This window comes from Rhineura floridana, chromosome 2 (assembly GCF_030035675.1).
Source record: "Rhineura floridana isolate rRhiFlo1 chromosome 2, rRhiFlo1.hap2, whole genome shotgun sequence".
NCBI lineage: Eukaryota > Metazoa > Chordata > Lepidosauria > Squamata > Rhineuridae > Rhineura > Rhineura floridana.
Genome location: NC_084481.1, coordinates 77,087,100 through 77,106,760, shown reverse-complemented (window position 1 = coordinate 77,106,760; position 19,661 = coordinate 77,087,100). Strand labels below are relative to the sequence as shown.

Here is a 19,661-nt window from a genome sequence, read left to right as displayed (position 1 = left end):
GCACATGGCTTTACACATGGTCACTGCTCATTTAGCTGGCAGTTGTAGGTGTTAAGGTGCTGCCTTAGGCAGTTTCTCACCATTGATGTATAGAAATGGGCTTCTCTTTTTACCAGTTGCCAAAATGCCCCACTTTCTTCTAGACTCAGATAAGTCCATGTGTTCAAATTGTGGCAAAATATGTCAAGTCTGGTGAAGCCAGAAACAATGGAGACCAAGTTTATGTGGTTCCTAGCTTTCCCAGCATGCACGGCAGTGTTCAGGGCTCAAGACTCTGCTGCAGTCTTCAGGCCTCCCATGCAGCCCTTCCCTTCTCACTGCCTCTGTTGTCTCTGTGAAATAATGTGCAGGAAGATACATGAAATAAAGCCCCATTTGCATGAAACAGAGTGCCTTCATGTCATCAACAAAATCACATGCCAATAAGATGACATGGCAGTGTGGGCAAATGGAGAGAGAAAAGTTGCACAACAAAGAAGAAAAATGGTGCAAGGAGTACTGTATCAAAGTTACATGGAGTTGTCCATATTGAGTATTGATGGTGCTGAAATTCATATGTCCAGACGTGTCAGCTCTTTAATGCTCACCTCAGAAACAAGGCTGGTAATATGGGACCAATAGTTCTTCTCTAGCTTGATTTCAGTCTTAGCCAGATAAGACCTTAAGTTGGTCTTCCCATCTGTTTCTCACTCACACACTTCCTTTGCAAACCCCTCCTTCTTCCTCCCACTGATTTCACTTTCCTTTGTTGCTGCTCTGGTGATGTCAGGGGACAGAGGGAGAGGGAGAGGCATAGTAGCACCAGGAGCCATCACAATCTGCTGGATATCACAAGTGGGAGGAGAGAGACCTTCTTCCCTCTCTCCATTTCCCAACTGCTCCACAAGAGGAACTTCAAAGCTAAATGAGTAAGAGAACGGGAGGAGGGAAGAGTAAGAAAAGCATATGGATGGGCTCTATGGGTGGGGAAAAGGAGGGCTGGGGAGAAAGTTGGACCCTGGTATGCTCTCAGACATCATTGCGGGGGTGACAGGGTCCAAATTAGTTTCAGAATAAGGCTTGGAATAAACCAAGTTAGAAAGAAAGACTTTTCAATCATAAAAATGAACACATGAAAAAGGGAATTGTTTTGACTGAGTTATATTCAAAATTCAAGTGCTTTAGATCTGGTATCTCGATTGTTTTGGCAGGCATCAAATATAAATCTATCAAGCTATCAAACACTGTTAAATAAGAGTTGCCGCTTATCAGAAACTGAAATCAAATATCCTAGGATATCAAATATGAATACTGTATTTGTGAATATTTGTGCATTCAGTGAATATCTGGAGAATCAACATTCATGGAGGAGAAAATTTGTTTCAGGTCTACATTCAAGGTTCTAAAAGAAGTTGGTGAATATGTAACTTGCAGTCTAGATGCTATTTTGTGTGCAAAACCTGCTTTGCAGGCAAAAAGTTCTACGTTCAATCCCTGGCATTTACAGGGAGGTCTAGGGAAGACTCCTATGTTTGAGACTCTAGAGAAGCAATGCCAGTCAGTATAGACAATACGTACCTAGATGGTTCAATGTCCTTACTTGAAATACAGTGACTTCCTATGTTCCTAACTTGGAGTCTGTACACAGCCCAATTAATTTTAGTGGTCATATATATATATATATATATATACACATCCATATGCCTGAAATAAAATTAAAATAAGTAACTGATTCTTGCAAATTTACTGTGAGAATCTAGCTTCTCAGCTGCATCCCATGCCAATATATAATTGACAAGGCATAGCATAATTGTGTATTTATTCACTTTTCTCTTTAGTCTCATTAACTTTGCATGGTAAAGTGGAAAAATATAAATAACAGTAACATCATCAAATTATTCGCCTGCAGTGTAAATGCACTAGGATGATTAAAAACAGGTCTCTCTCTATTGAAGACTAAGGTCCCATGTGGCTTTACAGCTGCTGAAAATGTTACTTAGTATTAGGGTTGCCAGGTTCAATCCCTGAGACTGATCCTGTATCTTTAGGAGAAGAGAAAGTCAGCCAAGTGCAGGTGTTCTTGCAACCCTGTAATGGGAAAAACCACAAGGTGGAATTCTCCCTTCCCCCTGCACAACTTTTAAAGATACACAACACCTCTTGATTGCCAGGCCCAGCCTCCAAGAGGTCTTGTGTATCTTTAAAAGTTGTGCAGGGGGGAGGGAGAATTCCACCTTGTGGTTTTTCCCATTACAGGGTTGCAAGAACACCTGCACTTGGCTGACTTTCTCTTCTCCTAAAGATACAGGATCAGTCTCAGGGATTGAACCTGGCAACCCTACTTAGTATATAGAGACAAGTAAGGTCAGAAAAGACTAAATAGCATATTTAGTATTTTTGACTAGATTTCTTTCACCATAACAGACTAGCTTCTTTGTCCATCATGATTCTCAATAAGAAAGCAAGGAAGAAGATATAAATGTAATCAGTGTGTTATTTATACTGCATCACATTTCCTGTAGATGTCCTGAATGGTGTGGGCTCATCATCTGAGAGAGCAACTGGGTGTAGAAGGGATTGGCAAAGGGTTTGTCTAGATCACCAGACCCTTTTGGACCAGAGGGCACATTTCAAATTTTGAGAGAGTGTTAGGGGCACCAGACACAAAATGGCTGCTATGGAGGGTGGCATAACACAAAATCAGAGAGTAGTCATGGTGAAGTATTGTATTTCCACAGTAGAAAAGTCTTGACCTGTTGAGTGTCTGCCTGCTATACAGCTGTTAAAAACACAAGAACCCTGTTTTTGCCCAATGCCAACCCTAAACCAAAGCCTAGGCTGCCATCTTGTACCCTCTTTTTGGGAAGTAAGCCATATTAAACACAAAGAGACTTGCTTTTGAGTAGGCATGTATACCATTGTACTGTAAATTAACTATACAATGAATTCTTAATGAGTTCCTGGTCTTTAGCTCCTGCAAAGCAAGAGAGTTGCCTAAGCCTCTTTGCAAAGTGTTCATGTTTGCCTTTTTGGGTGAGGGGGCTTCTTTAACGTTCTCCCATACTTAATGTGTAATAGTAGTTGCAGAAAATAATTTCTAGACACTATTTGATCTCAGGTGAATCCAGCGCAGGAAAGATGCATCCTGGTTGCTAGGGAAAAAGGAAGGGCAAACAATGGAGCTTCCAAGGACTAAGAAAAAAAGGCAGAAGCAGGGAAAGTGAACCAAAAAGGAGAGAAAAACAACCGCTCTTTGGAACCCTAAGGATTCCTATTGCCTGGTGTCCAAACAGCTCACTTCTCAATCACAGCTCTGACTTCACTCATTGGCTAATAACACTGACAGGCAGGAGCAGCCAGGCTGCCTCATTTCACAGAAATCTCTTAGGAAGGTGCCTGTGCATTTTGCTCCATAACACTTTTTCTAAGAGGGCTAGAGAAAGCAAGCAAGCAAGCTCAGATTCTGGGCTAGCTGCTGGGGGCACCACTAAAAGCCTTTGTAGGTGCCATGGCAGGTGACAGATTGGCAACCCCTGGTCTACTGGACATATTATTTTTGTCCATTCCAACTCTAGGATTTTAGAATTCTTTTTAAAAGCAGCAGAAATTATCATATATATACTAATAGAAACACATTCTCCAAAATATGGATCCTTATGTAGCCCAAACAGCACCATCCATGACATACTGAGGAGGGAGGTATCAGCAGGTTTGCAAAAGTACAATAAAATATTTTAGGTCAAAAAACCCATTAAGGGGTGTGTGCTATATCAGCTCAATGAGAAGTGAGCATGCTCAGTGAGCAAGGAATGCTGACTGACTCTGGGGAGGGACAGGGAGACAGTAAAACCAGGAGAGAGGTAAATGGAATGGAGTATTATAGAAAGGGGCATGGCTGGCTGGCTGGCTTAAATCTTGCAGGAGCACTCCACAATGTAGCATTTTGTTGCAGGTCCCACTGGTATACACTGAGAACAGACGTACTGATTTATTGGTGTGATGTAGCCAAAATGTGGCTACTGAGAAACAAAAGGAAGGAAGGAATCAGCATGCTTGGAAAAACAGTAAGGCTTGTAGAAATAACTGGGGTAACTCCCCCTCCCCAAAAAAGGGCTAGTCGCCATAGAATGGGAATGTTGGAGGGTGACAGAAATCTTGGATGAGATGGAATGGAGTATCCTGAAAGAATGCATGACTGGCTAACTGCCATAACAGGAGAGCTCCATAAGGCAGGGTCCCACCTTTGCCTATACAAGAAAGAGCTAAAAGGGCGGTTCCTGTACAATAGATTGTGAACATTAACATAAAACTTGCTTTTCTTCCTACTTGTAAAAGAAAAGAAAAGGGCCAAAAGAAAGCTTATTTCATTCAAAATAGTAGTTTGGCAGGGCATGAGATTACAGTTCCTGGCAGGCAGCCCCAATCTTCAGCCTACCTGCGTACACTTCATAGAGTAGGAGAGAAGAGAAGCCATGTAACAGAGCCTTCATTGACAGATGCTTCCGTTTCTGCTACGCGTATAAAGCATGTCACTGCTAGAGCTCCACATTGCTGTAACTCTGTGCTTTCCCTTCCTTCCTTCTTTCTGCACAACCTTAAGGGCACTCTGTCCTTCCTCAGCTTCATCCGTCCCTTGGTGTTACTGTTCGAGGAGGCCAGATTTTTTCATGTGTGAAGCTAAAATTGCCACCTGGGGGGGGGATCAGATGGGCCTGCTCCTGCACCTCTAACAGAGGTTTGAACGAACAACTATTACAGTAGCTGCCTCAAGAGCTAGCAGACCTATCTGTGGTTGTGCTTGCATGATGCCCAAAAGGTGAGGATGGACTCCTATATCTATGCCAGTGATAGGAGTTCAAAGTGCTGGAGTCCATAACTCAGTGGGATGATGACATATATTTTGCATGCAGAAGGTCAGAAATCCAATTCTTGATATTTCCACAATCCCAGGGCCGAACTACACTTACATAGAAACAAGGAACACTAATTGGGATTGGGCCAATGGTGGGGACAAAGAGTTAAAGCCCCACCTGCTCCCCACCTAGGGTCCTGATCCAGATAAAACCCTCCCCTGTGCAGGCTATTTGTAAAAAAAAAAAAAAATCCCCCCAAAAAACTGGACTTGAGGATGGAACTGCATGACTAATGTCACATGTAGTTTGGCCCTCAGATTCCCACATCTCATTGCTGGGGAAATCCTCTGATTGACAGAAGGGAAGAGGAAGGGCCATCGCTCAGTGGTATCTAGATTCCAGGGGAAATCCCCACTATCATGCATGGACAATACTGAGCTAACTGGACCAGTTGTCTGGCTCTTTATAAGGCAGCTTCCTATGTTTCTGTGTAACACCCCAAAGAACTACTGCCCATCACAGTAAATTATATTTGGTCTACCTCAGGGTGGGGAGTATGTGGCCTTTTTGTTTAAGTGTTTTATGTAACTTTAGAAGCAATAATTTAGGGTGAGACACATTTTAATATGTGACCATGTATAGCAGAAGGAAAAAACTATGTTGCATGTGTTACTCTTAGTAAGATTTGATACTGTGGGAAATATAAGTTGCAAAAATGACAGGATTTTTTATTTTATTTTAAAGAAGTGGTTAGTTGTTCTGCAAAACTCAGAACTCCATGGATGAATGATTTTTCTGTCAGGGGTTGGTCTTCAAATGAACCCTGTTAATACAAAAGTAACAAGGATAAGAAGAAACGTGATTCACATATTCACTTGATATTACTTTGGCCCCAACTCACATTACCCTGCTATTGTGGGAGTTACTTCCCATGCCACAAAGGTATCATCAGAAACCCAAGACCTTGTAGGAGAAGCTCACACTGTGACTCCTTCCCGTGCCAGCATGTCTTAATTTCCCTGAGTAGTGATGCTGGTGTATGGAGGAACCATAGCAGAAGCTCTTCCCCCACATTCTGCTGTTTCTGCCATCCTTTGGTTGTCCAGGGGTTGATGGACTTCAGCTCCCATCATCCCTGACCATTGGCCATCCTGGCTGGGAATGATGGGAGTTGGAGTCCAACAACCTCTGGAGGGTTACAGGTCCTCCAGCCCTGGGCTAGGTGGATCCAATGGTCTGACACAGTCATAAAATAATTCCTAGCGCCAACCTATATCTTGCAGTGAGTGAGCACCCCTGCTTTGTGCATTACACCCATCTAGTCCATTAGTCTGCAAAAGTACTATGATAGCAAAAGGGTGGAGGAAGGATGGGAAGGATGGCAAAACAGAGGGCATGAAGCAAGACCACTGCCAGAGGATTTTAAGAAGCAGCAGTAATGCGAAAGGCCTAGAAATTTTTCATTTCCTGTGTTATAGGGGTGCAAATAATATCAGTATGAAAAACCTGGCAGAAAGATTTAAGATAACAGAAGGAGATTCCTCCCCCCACTTTTTTTGTACATTGATAAGTATTTGTTCATTTCCTGACAACAAAAAAATAGAAATCTCTTCAGAAATTAAATACCCTGGCTTGTTGAAGCACTTTTGTGACGTTCTGTGGTAGACTGGCTCCCTTTCATTGGAAATCCACAGCCAGAATAATAATCACAGCATCAGTTATTATACTTGTATCAGTTCTGCGAGGCAAGCGGGTAATACAGCGTAAGGCCGAATTCTCTGACTTTTGTGTCACTTATTTTCTCTGTGGGCCAGATTTGCATTTTAATGGAAGTAGTTTATAGACTTCTTTGCTGCCTTCATAGTGCCACAAGTGGCATCATTAAGTGAGTTAAGCCGGATTAATGCTGATAGTGAAGTCAGATAATACAATAACAGAGGGCTTCATTTCCATTTGGATTAGGTGAAGAGAGCAAAGCTGTCTGGTGCTGGGCGATAATTTGTAAGCGCGATATGTTGTACTTGAGAGGATAAGATTAAATTTAGTGGGTTTAACTGTCATCCCAGTAAGTCAATTACTTCATCTTTTCAGGCTTTGAATTTCTTTTATAAATAAAATAAATGGAATATTGAGCTGCCTCTGCGGCCATTTCAAGCTTCTACGGAAAAGAATTACACATGCTGGGCCTCCTCCCCTCCCTTCCAAGAATGAAAATAACCTCCCCTCAAAAAAGGCTGCAATTTCTGATTCAGCTCCATAAACAAAATATAAACTCCATTCAGGTGCCAGCATGGTGGCAGCTTAGAAATAATGTCCATCTCTCATAGCACAAGCATGACAGATTCCATTGTGACTTTAGTTTATCCATAATAGGAAATATTTATGTTGTGCCTGCTCCTTTTCTAAGAGTATCTGCTCAGTTGCTGAAGGTTTACACTAAAATGCTGATCCTTGCTATCATTTACGCCTTCTACATTTTGATAGCTGCAAAATATTGCAAGCTACTTCTTTGGAGGACATTATATAAGAGAGCTTCTAATGTATTTTGAAAACCTATGAGCTCTTCTTAAATATTAATAATAATAATTTGTAAATAAACACATAATTTGATCAATATGTTCCACCATTCTCATAGGAGAAATTCCTGTGTGGCCAATTCTTGGGCATGAAAAATTCAGTGTCATGGTATTCAAACAAAAAATATAGACATATAAACACCAATATCTTCATTTCAAGTTCCAAGCCCAACATGAGAAACAGGAATGCAAGAGCCATCAACATAGAAGACAAGGGCAGGACTATCTGCTTCTTGTTCCTTGCTGCCACTCCTCTCACGGATGGGTTCCTCGTTGCTCATCTGCTGTGCCCACTGGCCTGTGTGTGTTGTTGTTTAACACCAGATCAGTAGGCAATAAGACCACACTCATCCATGATTTGATTGTAGATGAAGGTGCCGATTTGGTGTGTATTACTGAGACCTGGGTGGGTCTTTCAGATGTCTTCTGCTTAAAATGTCTTCCACGTACACAAATATAATTAACTTTGGTTTTTTCACACACACAAAATAAAGGTATGTTTGAGCCTTTCTTGGACAAGCTGTGCGTATATATACATGTGCATATGTGTAAATGTATAATGTGGGTCAGAAACCATAAAGCAGCTATTTGGAAGTTAAAGATAAATTCTAGCTAATGTAGATGTTGCATGCTAATTACAATGCAACACATACAATAAGTGGTTTAAGTGTCGTGTGTTTGTGGGGGGGACAACAATACTCAAGAGTGATTAAACTGTCAGAAACTGGATTCCTCTAGAGATTCACATCACAGCTCCAGCTCTGAACCTTTTCAAACACAGAAGAGACCAGAAGGAGTTTTTTTGTCTTAGCTGTAAATAATACAAATGTATGCTGGAATATGAATCAGAAGAGTCAGATAACAAAGACACTGCAATCTATCAACTATGGTAGAATCTTGAAATCAGCAGTGTTGAAGTTGGTCTGAATGTTGTTGATGTTGTCCATTCACGGATCTATTATTCCTCTCTATCATCATGCATCATATCCTAGTTTCTGGCTCAGTTGCCCTACCCTAAATCTCCATAAGATACAGACTGACCCATGAAAAAGCACAGTTTCCTTCTAGTAACGTTTAGTCAATCTGTCAGGAAACAGATCTCAACTAAGGCTATGAGAGCCAATGTAACTGAGCCACTATGGTGTAGTATAGTGGTTAGAGTGTTGGACCAGACCTGGCAGACCCAGGTTCAAAATCTCATTCAGTCAGTTCGCTGGATGACCTTGGGCCAGCCACTGTCTCTCAGCCCAACATTATTGTTATGAGGATAAAATAGGGAGGAGGAGAGTTGTGTGTGCTACACTGAGCTCCTTGGAGGAAAGGCAGGACATAAATGTAGTAAATAATAATTCAATTAATAAATAAAGCTAATTAAGCCTGCAATCCTATGCACACTTACCTATGAGTAAACTGAACAAGGTTGGACTTACTTCTGAAGAAGCATGGATAGGATTGGACTGCACATCACTCTGTAACTAGATAACATTCAGTACATAATAACTACCATGTTAGTAAATTTACATGATTGTTACACCTGAGTTTCACCAATATACAGACAATTGGGACCTAAAAATTAGCAGTGAGTCTGTCCTCTTGACAAAACTTTGCCATGTGAAACAAAACAAAAAAAGAAACAAATTGTCCTATTTCTTTCTGAGTTTCAGTAATGCTTTCTGACATCAATGATAAAGGTTGTAGTCAAACTCAGTACTACCACCACCACAACCACAGATACACAGATTCAAGAATACTGTCTGATTCAAATGTTATGTTATGCCTCCATGAGCAATAGCACTTTTCATTGGTTTGTCATTGTAAGTCGTCTGCTTAAAGCTTTCAGAAGTTTGACATTTACCTTTTATGGTCTCTCATTCATGGAGAATATTTATATGCTAATAATGACACCTTTTAAATGCTGAGCTGCAGATCTTTCTAATCAAACCCATCAAACCTTAGTACTCTTACCGATGCTGGTACACCATTTTCCCCCTCAAATGAGTAATGTCACACAAATGTTAAAAGGTTGTAATTGGAACAGAAAAGCCAGTCTGAGACTGCTTAACTAATCTCCAACTCCCCCTTAGACCTGTCAGATGTCAATAAACCTAGACAAATTCATGCAGCAAACAGGGCAAACTCAACTCCAAGCCTAACCATAAGTTACAAATTGAAAATAAGCACATAGGTAAACAGGCAGCCAACTAACTTGGATATCTGCAACTGATCTCAGCTAAAGGTCTCACCTCTTCCTCTATAGCGAGATCCACACCAGACATTTATTCCACTTTAAACAGTCATGGCTTCCCCCAAAGAAACCTGGGAAGTGTAGTTTGTGAAGGGTGCTGAGAGTTGTTAGGAGACTCCTATTCCCCTCACAGAGCTACAATTTGCAGAGTGGTTTAACAGTCAGTCCCTCTTCCCAGAGAACTCTGTGAACTTCACAAACTATACTTCCCAGGATTCTTTGGAGGAAACCATGACTGATAAATGTGGAATAAATATATGGTGTGAATGTGGCCCAAATCAGTGGCTGCACGTAAACTTTGCTATCCTCAGGATCTCTGGTTTGCTTGTTCTTTGCTTGCCCTTTATTACATAGTGGACACTACATAAAAACATTAGAAGGCCATTGTTTTGAGCATTCTAGTCTTCTTTCTATTGCTTCTCTATATATTCTTTCAACAGTCATTGAATGTGTGGGTGTTCCCCCCCCCTTTTGGTCCAGAAATGGATTTCCTGTCAAGAAATAGAGAATGAAAAATACTAAACATATATCAGGAAGAAGATGAACATTCTAGGCAAATCAGGACATTAAATCCACCACTCCATGAAAGGCATCTCACTTGCAGTCTTCACAGATATCACACATAACATAAGAGAACCCCTGATGGAACAGGGCAAGTGGTCTATCTAGTCCAGCATCCTTTTCTCACTGTGGCCAGTCAGGCATCTAGGGAAGCCTGCAAACACAATCTGAGTGAAACAGCAGTCTCCTCACTTGCAATTCCCACTGGGGTATTCAGAGACATCATGTCTCCATGTAAGCAGAACATAGCCATTGTGGCTAGTATCCTCCAGGAAGTTTTCTAATCCACTTTTAAAGCCATCCAAGTTGGTGGCCATCACTACCTCTTGTGGGAGCAAATCCCATAGTTTCACTATGCACTGTGTGAAGAAGTACTTTCTTTTGTCTGTCCTGAATCTTCCACCATTCAGCTTCACTGGATGTCCATAAGTTCTAGTGTTATGAGAGGAGAAAAACTTTTCTCTATTCACTTTCTCCACAGTATGCATAATTTTATAAACCTCTATCTTTATGTCTCTTCTTACTCACCTTTTCTCTAAACTAGAAAACCCCAAGTTTTGTAACATTTCTCACGGCAGGGTTGCTCCATCCCCTTGATCATTTTGCTGCCCTTTTCTAAAGCTTTTCCAAAAGCTCCACAATATCCTTTTTAAGTGAACCAGAACTGAACACTATACCAAAAGAAATCGCAGGGGTCCTGATCACTGTAGTTGATACTCAATATGGATACAAGAATAAGAACAGAGGGCTAGCTCTATACGCATCGAACACAGAGAATTCACAATTCCAGTTATACAAAGGTGTTGCCACTTTGTTGCTTTTGCTTCCTGTGAGAATATATAGCATATCCGAGCCACAGAATGGAAGTTGATGCAAATGGTCAGAATCAGTTTCTTCTTGAGGATGATACAAATGCAGGCCGCAAGCTCAAAGAAAAGAAAGTGCAACATGAATCAGTTTGAATCTTGTCTGTCTCTTTTTTTACACACTACACTGAAAGGGAATCCTTGAATGTTCCAAGGTCAGAAATAATCTGAGCATCAGGCCTAAAAGGAATATGCTTGCTCTAAAGATAAAATATTGTGGATAGACACATCTCTAAAGCAAGGAGGAACTTGAAAATGTCCATTGTCAAAATATTAAACACTATAAGTGTCTTTCTTGAGCAAAATTTACATGCTAGGTTTATGGATTACAGCTGTCCAGAATGTCTTATCTACCAAGTTTACAGGTTTTGCATGATCGATACTCATAAATCAAAGGGATTTATTCATTTAGTCATCACGATTGCTTAATCATCCAAAACTCACAATTTGCTAAAGTTTTCTCTGAGCAGTGGTTGACCAAAAGCTCATTCTGCATTTGCTGTGTTTGTGACTTCAGCTTACATGGGACATACATACCCTTCATACTGAGGTGCTTTTAAGATATATTCTCAAAACAAGGTTCATGAAAATAACTGGTAGCTGGGCTTTTTTGCTAGGGAAGCCTTAACATGAGAATTTCTGCTTAGGAAACCAATTCATAGTAAACCAGAAAATGATAACCTGGTATATACAGTATCGTTCCTGAACGTTAGAGATGTGAAAAAAGAAAAGAAAAGGACTTGGTGACAGAAGTTTGGCTGATGAATCAGCCATGGACATTCCTGGACAGGGATACCCTGACCACAGTCACCCATGTATTGGTAACCTCGAGAGAATCCACTTTCTCCACACCATGTATGATTTCGGAAACCTCATATAATTCCCTCATCCTTGCTTATTCATCTTTTTCCCCCTGGAAAAACATTTTGTCATAGGGGAGTTGCTTCAGCCCCTTAATAATTTTTCTGTACACAGTTTTCCAAGTATGGTGGCACCATAGATTTGTATAAAGGCATTGAAATATTAGCAGTTTCCATTTTTTTATCCCTCTCCTCATAATCCCTAACATGGAATTTCCCTTTTCACAACTGCTGCACACTGAGTCGAAATTTCTATTGAGTTGTCCACCATGACCCCTAGATCTCTTTCTTAGTTACAGCCAGCTCAGACCCCATCAAGTGTATATGTGAAGTTAGGATTTTTTGCCCCAATGTGCATAATTTCATATTTACTTACACTGAAACACATGTGCCATTTTGTTGGCCAATAATTTCATCTTCAATATATTTTTGGACTTTTTTTTGCAGCATTTAATAATTTAGAGACCTGCAAACTTGGCCTTGGTCCCAGAACAGAATTGGAGAACCCCACTTCTTGCATTCTTCCATTGTGAGAACTGTCCATTCATCAATATCCGTTCTCTCCAGAGCAAACAACATACTTTTGAAGCCTTACAGCCATCTGCAAAAAAACCTCTGAATTCTTTGTTGGCTACAAATAGCCAAAATTAACTGTTCCTCTTCCCAGGATGGTGTGGATGTGTTGTGCCCTCCAGAGGTTGTTGACTACAGCTCCTATCAGCCTCAGCCAGCATGGTCAATAGTCAATGTAACAAGATGATGGGAAGAGCCAAAATTTTCATGAGTTTTAACTTTTGTATTGAAATGTATTGTATGGTATTGAAGTATGCATATTTATTGAAGGGGAGAATGTTTCCTGGAACAGCTAAACAAATTATGCCGAAATTGGAACATAATATCATTAGTATGAATGTCCTAAGAAACATTTGGATCATTGATAATTTAAGTTTAAAGAAGAATTATATATACCTTATATACCCATAGATTATGATTATATCTGTCTGTATGGATGGGAGGACAAAATGAATTCAGATAACTAAGTGGTTTTAGTAACTGAGGCCAGTTACTAGTAACAGGTATAGAGGCTTCATTACCACCATCAGCGATCTCTGTTTCTGCAGTATTACCACTCTTGAAAGGTGCTTTCAATATTGGGTTCCAGATGATAGAAGGAAATGTAGAGGCAGGCTTAATGAAATCCAGGACCCTCCCTATCTGACTCCCCTACCAGTTTTAGCCAAATCATGACTCCTGTTGCCTTCTAAACATTAGCTAAAGAAGCTCTCTCAAAAGATAAGGAACCTCAGTCTCCTGTGCCTCACCTCCTGTAATTCAAGCAATTACTATTGGATAATTGCAAATGGTAAAGTTCATGCTTACCTATTCATTTTCATACATTTATGGAATGAAATGTTCATGCATTCCTTCCATCATGGAACTCAAGGTAATGTATACATGGTTCCCAGATTGTCTTCCATTCCAGCACTGATCAGACCCAGACTGCTTGGCTTCAGCAAGGTGGCGGTCTCCTGTGCCTTCAGACCATACCCTTTGCACAAATGCCTTCAGGAAAACAGTACTGAACTGCAAACACCTTTAAAAAACTTTATGTCTCAGAGGGGTACCTCAAATGCTATGGCCTGGAGTTCCAGGTTTGAGGAGAGCAAATCAGTCTTAGGTGCCATGTGATTGTTATATTATATAAAACCACTTCTATTTATAAAGCACAGAAGACAAAAGTAATTTACTTGCCACGTTTATCATACATGGAGTTGTTGAAATAATGAGCACCATAAAATTAAATTTACCATTGTCTCTATTGGTATGAAGGTTACATTCATAAGCTTTGTTTATTTTAATAGGTTTGTTGTACAGTTGTAGACATATGCTATTATGGTACAATGGATATTCTTTGGATATTTTTGTAATTGTGGATAGTATAAAAGTCATTTTCTGTTAGATTGCACAAATCCATTACATTATGAGAAAGATACATTATAGTAATAGGATTAATGTGCAGCTCATAAACATGATCAGTAATATTCTTTGTGATAAATTATCTCATTTTAATCACTTGGATTGTGGAGAGATTTAAGGATAGCCCCAGCTTTGATTTGCATAATTGTGTTACAGACAGACAAGTTGCATTATATTCTTCATTAACAATAGATGGCTTGTATAACTATTGTATTTTTGACGGTATTGCTTTTATGTTCATCCTGCAATTTGTCATTTGTTGACATTGCTGTGTGGTACACTTTAGAGAGAATGGAAACTAAAAGATTACTTGATTTTAGCTGACTTCAGTAATATCTTTACATTCAATTGTGGAGCAGTAAGCTATTGTTTGTTTTAACAAATTATAATCCAACACCTCGGAATAATTTAAAATAAAAAATTGTCCCATTTGTAATACACTCTCTTCTTATGACTTTTCCTAGAAAAGTGTCAGGGCTCATAAATGAGCCTCAAATATAAAAACACACAATAAAACTAAATCCTAAACATTGTGTAGTGGGGGGGTGTTCATTTATCTAATGCTAAATTCTCTCTCTCTCACTCACTCACTCACACACACACACACACACACACACACACACACAGAGTCACAACACCATGCAGGAAATCATATCCAAGCCCCTGAAGAGGGGGTGATAACACATCACCCAAAAGCATTTTTGTGGTCCCTATGGACTCTTGTTAGAATCCTACGTCTGCAGTCCAGTGCATACTTACACAGAAGCGTTTCCAATGAAAGCAAAGAGGCTTACCGGCACATAACAATTACAAAGCCAAAGGCCCATGGCTTCTGGCAGACCCACAGTATTCCATATGAGCAGGACCTTTCCTGTTCCCATCACTGTTGGGAAGTGTGGTGCATCTATAGAATGTTCCCTAACATTGAAAGGTTCTCCATGTGACATCAGAATTCCTGCATGTGCCCAGAACAACAGGATCAGGATGAACATGTTTGGGGCTGAAATCTAACAATCCTACCTTTAAGGAAAGGAGTACTTGTGGATGCATACACTACAAAGTAAATTCCTCACAAGGCTGATTTTCATCTGAAACTTATGTGCACGGCTTCTCCCCACCCCCTGACAATTTGACGTTTTCAAATTCATCTCTACAACCCTGAGGGCTGGAAAGGAAGAGTGGATTCAAAACTACTAAATCTCACCATGTTTTCTCACCTCAAGGTGATGTTTCAGTGATGGTAGATAATATGGCTGTGAACACCAGGGCTGTGGAGTCGGTACACCATACCTTCGACTCCAACGCCTCTATTTTTCTACTGTCCGACTCCACCCAAAATTGCTTCCAACTCCACAGCCCTGGGCTGTAGATGTCTTTTTAAATTGGAAGCTCTCATAGAAGCATTTTTATCGCTGCCTGAATATGCACTGATCTTGGCATCACAGCATTTGTCTTCATCTGGGTCCTGTGTCATACACTGACACACAAAATGTTTTCCATCTTGAGTTATGGTGAAGTGCTCAACTACAGCTGACTTTATGGGAAGCTTCTTTGACATTTTGAATTTATATTTTAAAAAATTTGTCAATCAAAATTTATTTTGAAGTCGGAGTCGGTACATGTCTACCGACTCCGACTCCACCCAAAATTGCTTCCAACTTCAACTCTGACTCCACGACTCTGACTCCGACTCCACAGCCCTAGTGAACACACTAGTTGCTGACAGCAAAGCATTTCCATTGGCCCAGAGCTTGGAAGTAATTTGTTACAAGTAACGAATTACTTGTAATTCATTACTTTTTTGAGGAATGAGTGGGTAATTCCTTTACATTTTGATTGTAATAGAACTAGGAGTAATTTTATTACTTTTGTGAAGTAATTGTAACATTTCCAGCATTACTTTTGGGCATTACTTGGGGGGGGAGCAGGGGAAGTCTTCTGCCCCTCTGATTTGTAGATGAAAATCCTGTGCCTCAAACTGGGCTTCTGTGCAGCGTCGCTCTTCCCTCATGCTCTGTGGGTGGGAAGGAGGTGACAAGGGAGGAGGTGGAGAGTGAGACAGGGTGGAGTGGAGAAAACAATTGTTTTAAAAAACGGATGGTGGTGGTGAAGAATGGAGTGGAGGGAAAAAGGAACCGGAGGGCAAGAACATGCATAAAGGAGGAGAAGGAGGCAGCAGCAGAATGGAGATAAAAAAACTGTGAAGGTGAAAGATGACAACACTCTCTGTGTGTGTGTGTGTGTGTGTGTGTGTGTGAGTGTGAGTGAGTGAGTGAGTGAGTGAGTGAGAGAGAGAGAGAGAGAGAGAGAGAATACTGTGTTTGTACTTGGCACACAAAGTGGCCTCCACCACCCTCTCTGGCTACTGTGCTTCATTTGCAGTATTTTAACATTTTTGCATCTCAGGGGAAAGTTTCCTTGGTGAGTGTCCATTAGTTGGTGGCAGGGCAGGATCTGGGAGGTGGTTAAGTGACAGAGATTATGCTTACTGGCTTGGGGGGGGGGTTGCACTTGGTTTGACATGCAAAGATCTGAGTAGTGGCCTCTGCCTCCCTCCCCACCTCCCTTACCAGCAGAGAGACCACCATTGCTATCTTATGGATAAAAAAGTATTATTATACTACCTCTGTATGTGTGTGTTTATTTTTAATGCCAGCACCTTGTAGGGTTTTTTTTAAAAAAAATAACTGAAATGTAATTGTAGTGATTACTTTTGAGAAAAAGTAATCAGTTACTTTCAAAGCAATTTTGATTGTAACGGTAATTACTACTTTTTGGGCCATGTAATTGTACCTGTAATTTATTACTTTTTTAAAGTAATCTTCCAAGCTCTCTATTGGCCACACCTGGAGGGGCAATGAGCTGATCTGCCAATCAGTTGTGAAATCTGTTTGAAGCTTAATTTTTTAGAAACGCACTTGAGCTGATCCCACCAGGTTTTACAGTAAAAAGGGGTTGGATTTGACTAGTGCTGTGTGTCCCCATTTTCAGAAAAAGAGGTGGAGACACATGGGAACCAACAGAACAGTAAGTATGTCTCTACCCTATGTGCACACCATCAGGACAATCTTAATCCTCAGTATTGTCTACACTGACTGGCAGTGGCTCTTCAGGGTTTCAGGCAGGATTCTCTCCCAGCCCTACCTGGAGATGCTGGAGATTGAACCTAGGACCTTTCTCAAGGAGAACAGATGTTCTGCCACTGAGCTACAGCCCTTTCCCAGAACACAACATCTGGATTACCTTAATCCTATTGTTTCCCCTGTTTTGTTCTTAAGGTTATTTTGCAGTTGCCTCTAGATGGGCTTCAAGCTGAGAAACTGATACTGAAATAGAGATTTTGAGCTGTTTGTGTTGGAAGAGGGTATTATAGAAAGTTCTTTGGGGAGCTGAGATTGCAGTCCTAACTCCCAGCCAGACTGAATGGAACAATGGAACCACTGCTCAGCTGATGTCTGGCTGCGCATGCCAGCCAGGGCAGAATGGGGGGGACAGTAAAGCTGCCAATTGTTGCTGTGCCAGCCCAACAGAAAGGTGTGGATCACTGGAAGCTGGCACAGCTTAGGATCCAGCAGATTCTTGGCTGGGCCAGTTCTGTTCCCTCTTTGGAAATACTTTATTTGAGGGAGTTGCACTAGCTACTGTCTGGTGGGCAGCCAGCAGTGGCGGCTTCCCACCAGCAGAGCTAGGCAGAGGAATACCTCCATCTTATCCAAACACCCTCCAGCATAGTAGGTCAGGGCTTTGCATTTCTCTGCCCTTTACTTTCATTTTTAGTGTCTATTATAAACTGGTTCACAGTCAGCAAATTTCAACCATTCATTGAGTCTATAGAATGGGAATTTATGAAAGAATGAGTCGTTCCACCTGATGCCATGGATCCAGCTCCATGCCATAGCTCTGTTTCCCCTTCCTTGGAGTGTGATGAGAATAGCGACTCCTGAAAATGTGCTTAAACATCCTTGGGTTAAATTAGAAATACATCTTTCCTACTCAAGCTAACAAAGTTGACACAGTCAATACTAACTTGCCATTGCGGTTTATGTTTCTCTTCATCTTGCAAAGAGACAAGAAGATTACTACAAATGCTGTCCCTCTAGAAAGAAAGGCATATGAATTAAATATTTATTATTATTATTATTATTTGGTGGTGGGAGGAAATACAAATACTCTCCTTTGTTTTATTGGAATGTCACATTCTGCAACCTTACATAAAATGTATGTTTGTCTGTGTTTGGAAATATGAGTACAAATGAATAAAAGTATTAGGTGGAAATGGGGAAAACATGTATGGATCAGGGAAGTGAGGATTTTTTAAAAAATACAGTCATCTTCAAAGCAAAGTTAATTTCCTCATATAACATTATTTAGGGATGACATAATATTAGTCAATATTTGATACATAATTGGGCATAGTTTCTATGGAGACTGTTCATAGGCAGGCCATTCCTCCTCAGCCTGAATAAGTGGGCTTTAAACGTCTCTGTCTTGAAAGAACTAATTGCAACCACAAACTGAATGAAGAATCAATGGCATTTCAAAGGGGTGACGGAAATAAGCCACAGTTGCCCTAGGAGTAGCAAGAGCTAGGTTTAACTACTATCAGCTGTCATCAAACACATTAATAAAGGATTGCTTTCTCTCTCTTTGTGTCTCCCCGCAGTCAACCCCACCACCACCTCACATACATACACAAACACAAACATACACACAGAGTCAGTGATAATGCTTCCACAGCGGTCACCACTCTAGATGGTAACTGAAGGCATGATCTTTTCAGTTGTAGCACTCTGTTTACAATTCTGGAGCTCCCTTTCCCAAAGAGGCTCACCTCACACCTTCTTTCCTTTTTTAGTACATTTTAATTTGATGAGGCCTTTTAATGCAGTAATTTTCTTGTCGTAGATTCTTTTTTTTTAAAAAAACACCTTTTTAGTTCTTAGTTGAATGCTGCCCTTTAGTGTGATTAACTCTGTTCTACATATATTGTTTTCTTGATTGCAGTTGGTTTTCTTGATGCATTGTTTTCATAAACCCCACCGAGGACCTTGTCAGCTGAGGAGTTGCATAACATATCTAAAATGAAAATAAAACAAATGATTGGCTTAATTTAGGAAAGTATTGGCACGGGGTTTCTTCAGATTGATTTACTATGTTAGACACCCTTTCAAAAAAGGCCACATACAAAATCAAAATGTCAGGAGCTAGTTTGGTACATATATCAGAGACTACTGTGTTTGTTGTCTATTGTCTACAGATCAGCGACAATCAATGAGGAGATAACAAGCAGACCTCAGTCAGCTCTCTTACTGTGATGGCTGCCACAAGTTTTATGATGAAGGTGGGTGAAAGTTTAACGGGAAAGTTACAATTCATATTTCTCTGTACTCCTTTGATGCATTTTTTTCCTCTCATAGGAGACCAGAAGCGAAGAACTATCACTGCTGGTTTGCATCTCCAGCTTACGGAAATTTGAATAAGTTGTATGTTGACCCAAAAGTATGGAAATAATTGGCACAGATCCCTTATTATCTTGATTTTATCTCTCTGTAACATTCATTACTTCTAAAATACACAATATTTTCTAAATGTACTTTCCAAGATACATACCCACATCATATTGTGGCTGTAATATTAAATTTAACTGGCATGTTAAATGTTGATCTTAAGAATACCATCTCATATATATATCACAGTAACCACAGCTTCAATGCATAAAATATTTCAGGCCCTGCCAAAATTAC

At 40.4% G+C, this 19,661-nt stretch overlaps 1 long non-coding RNA gene across 2 annotated transcripts; it reads left to right on the top strand.

Annotated features, from left to right (window-relative positions):
* Positions 1-773: 773 nt before the first annotated feature.
* LOC133378173 (uncharacterized) lies at positions 774-19,413 on the top strand. 2 transcript variants are annotated; one of them, XR_009760898.1, is made up of 3 exons: positions 774-908; positions 19,175-19,258; positions 19,335-19,413. It is a non-coding gene; the product is annotated as an uncharacterized LOC133378173 (long non-coding RNA). The 2 variants fall into 2 exon arrangements; XR_009760899.1 differs by lacking the exon at positions 774-908 and adding an exon at positions 16,877-16,944.
* Positions 19,414-19,661: the final 248 nt, after the last annotated feature.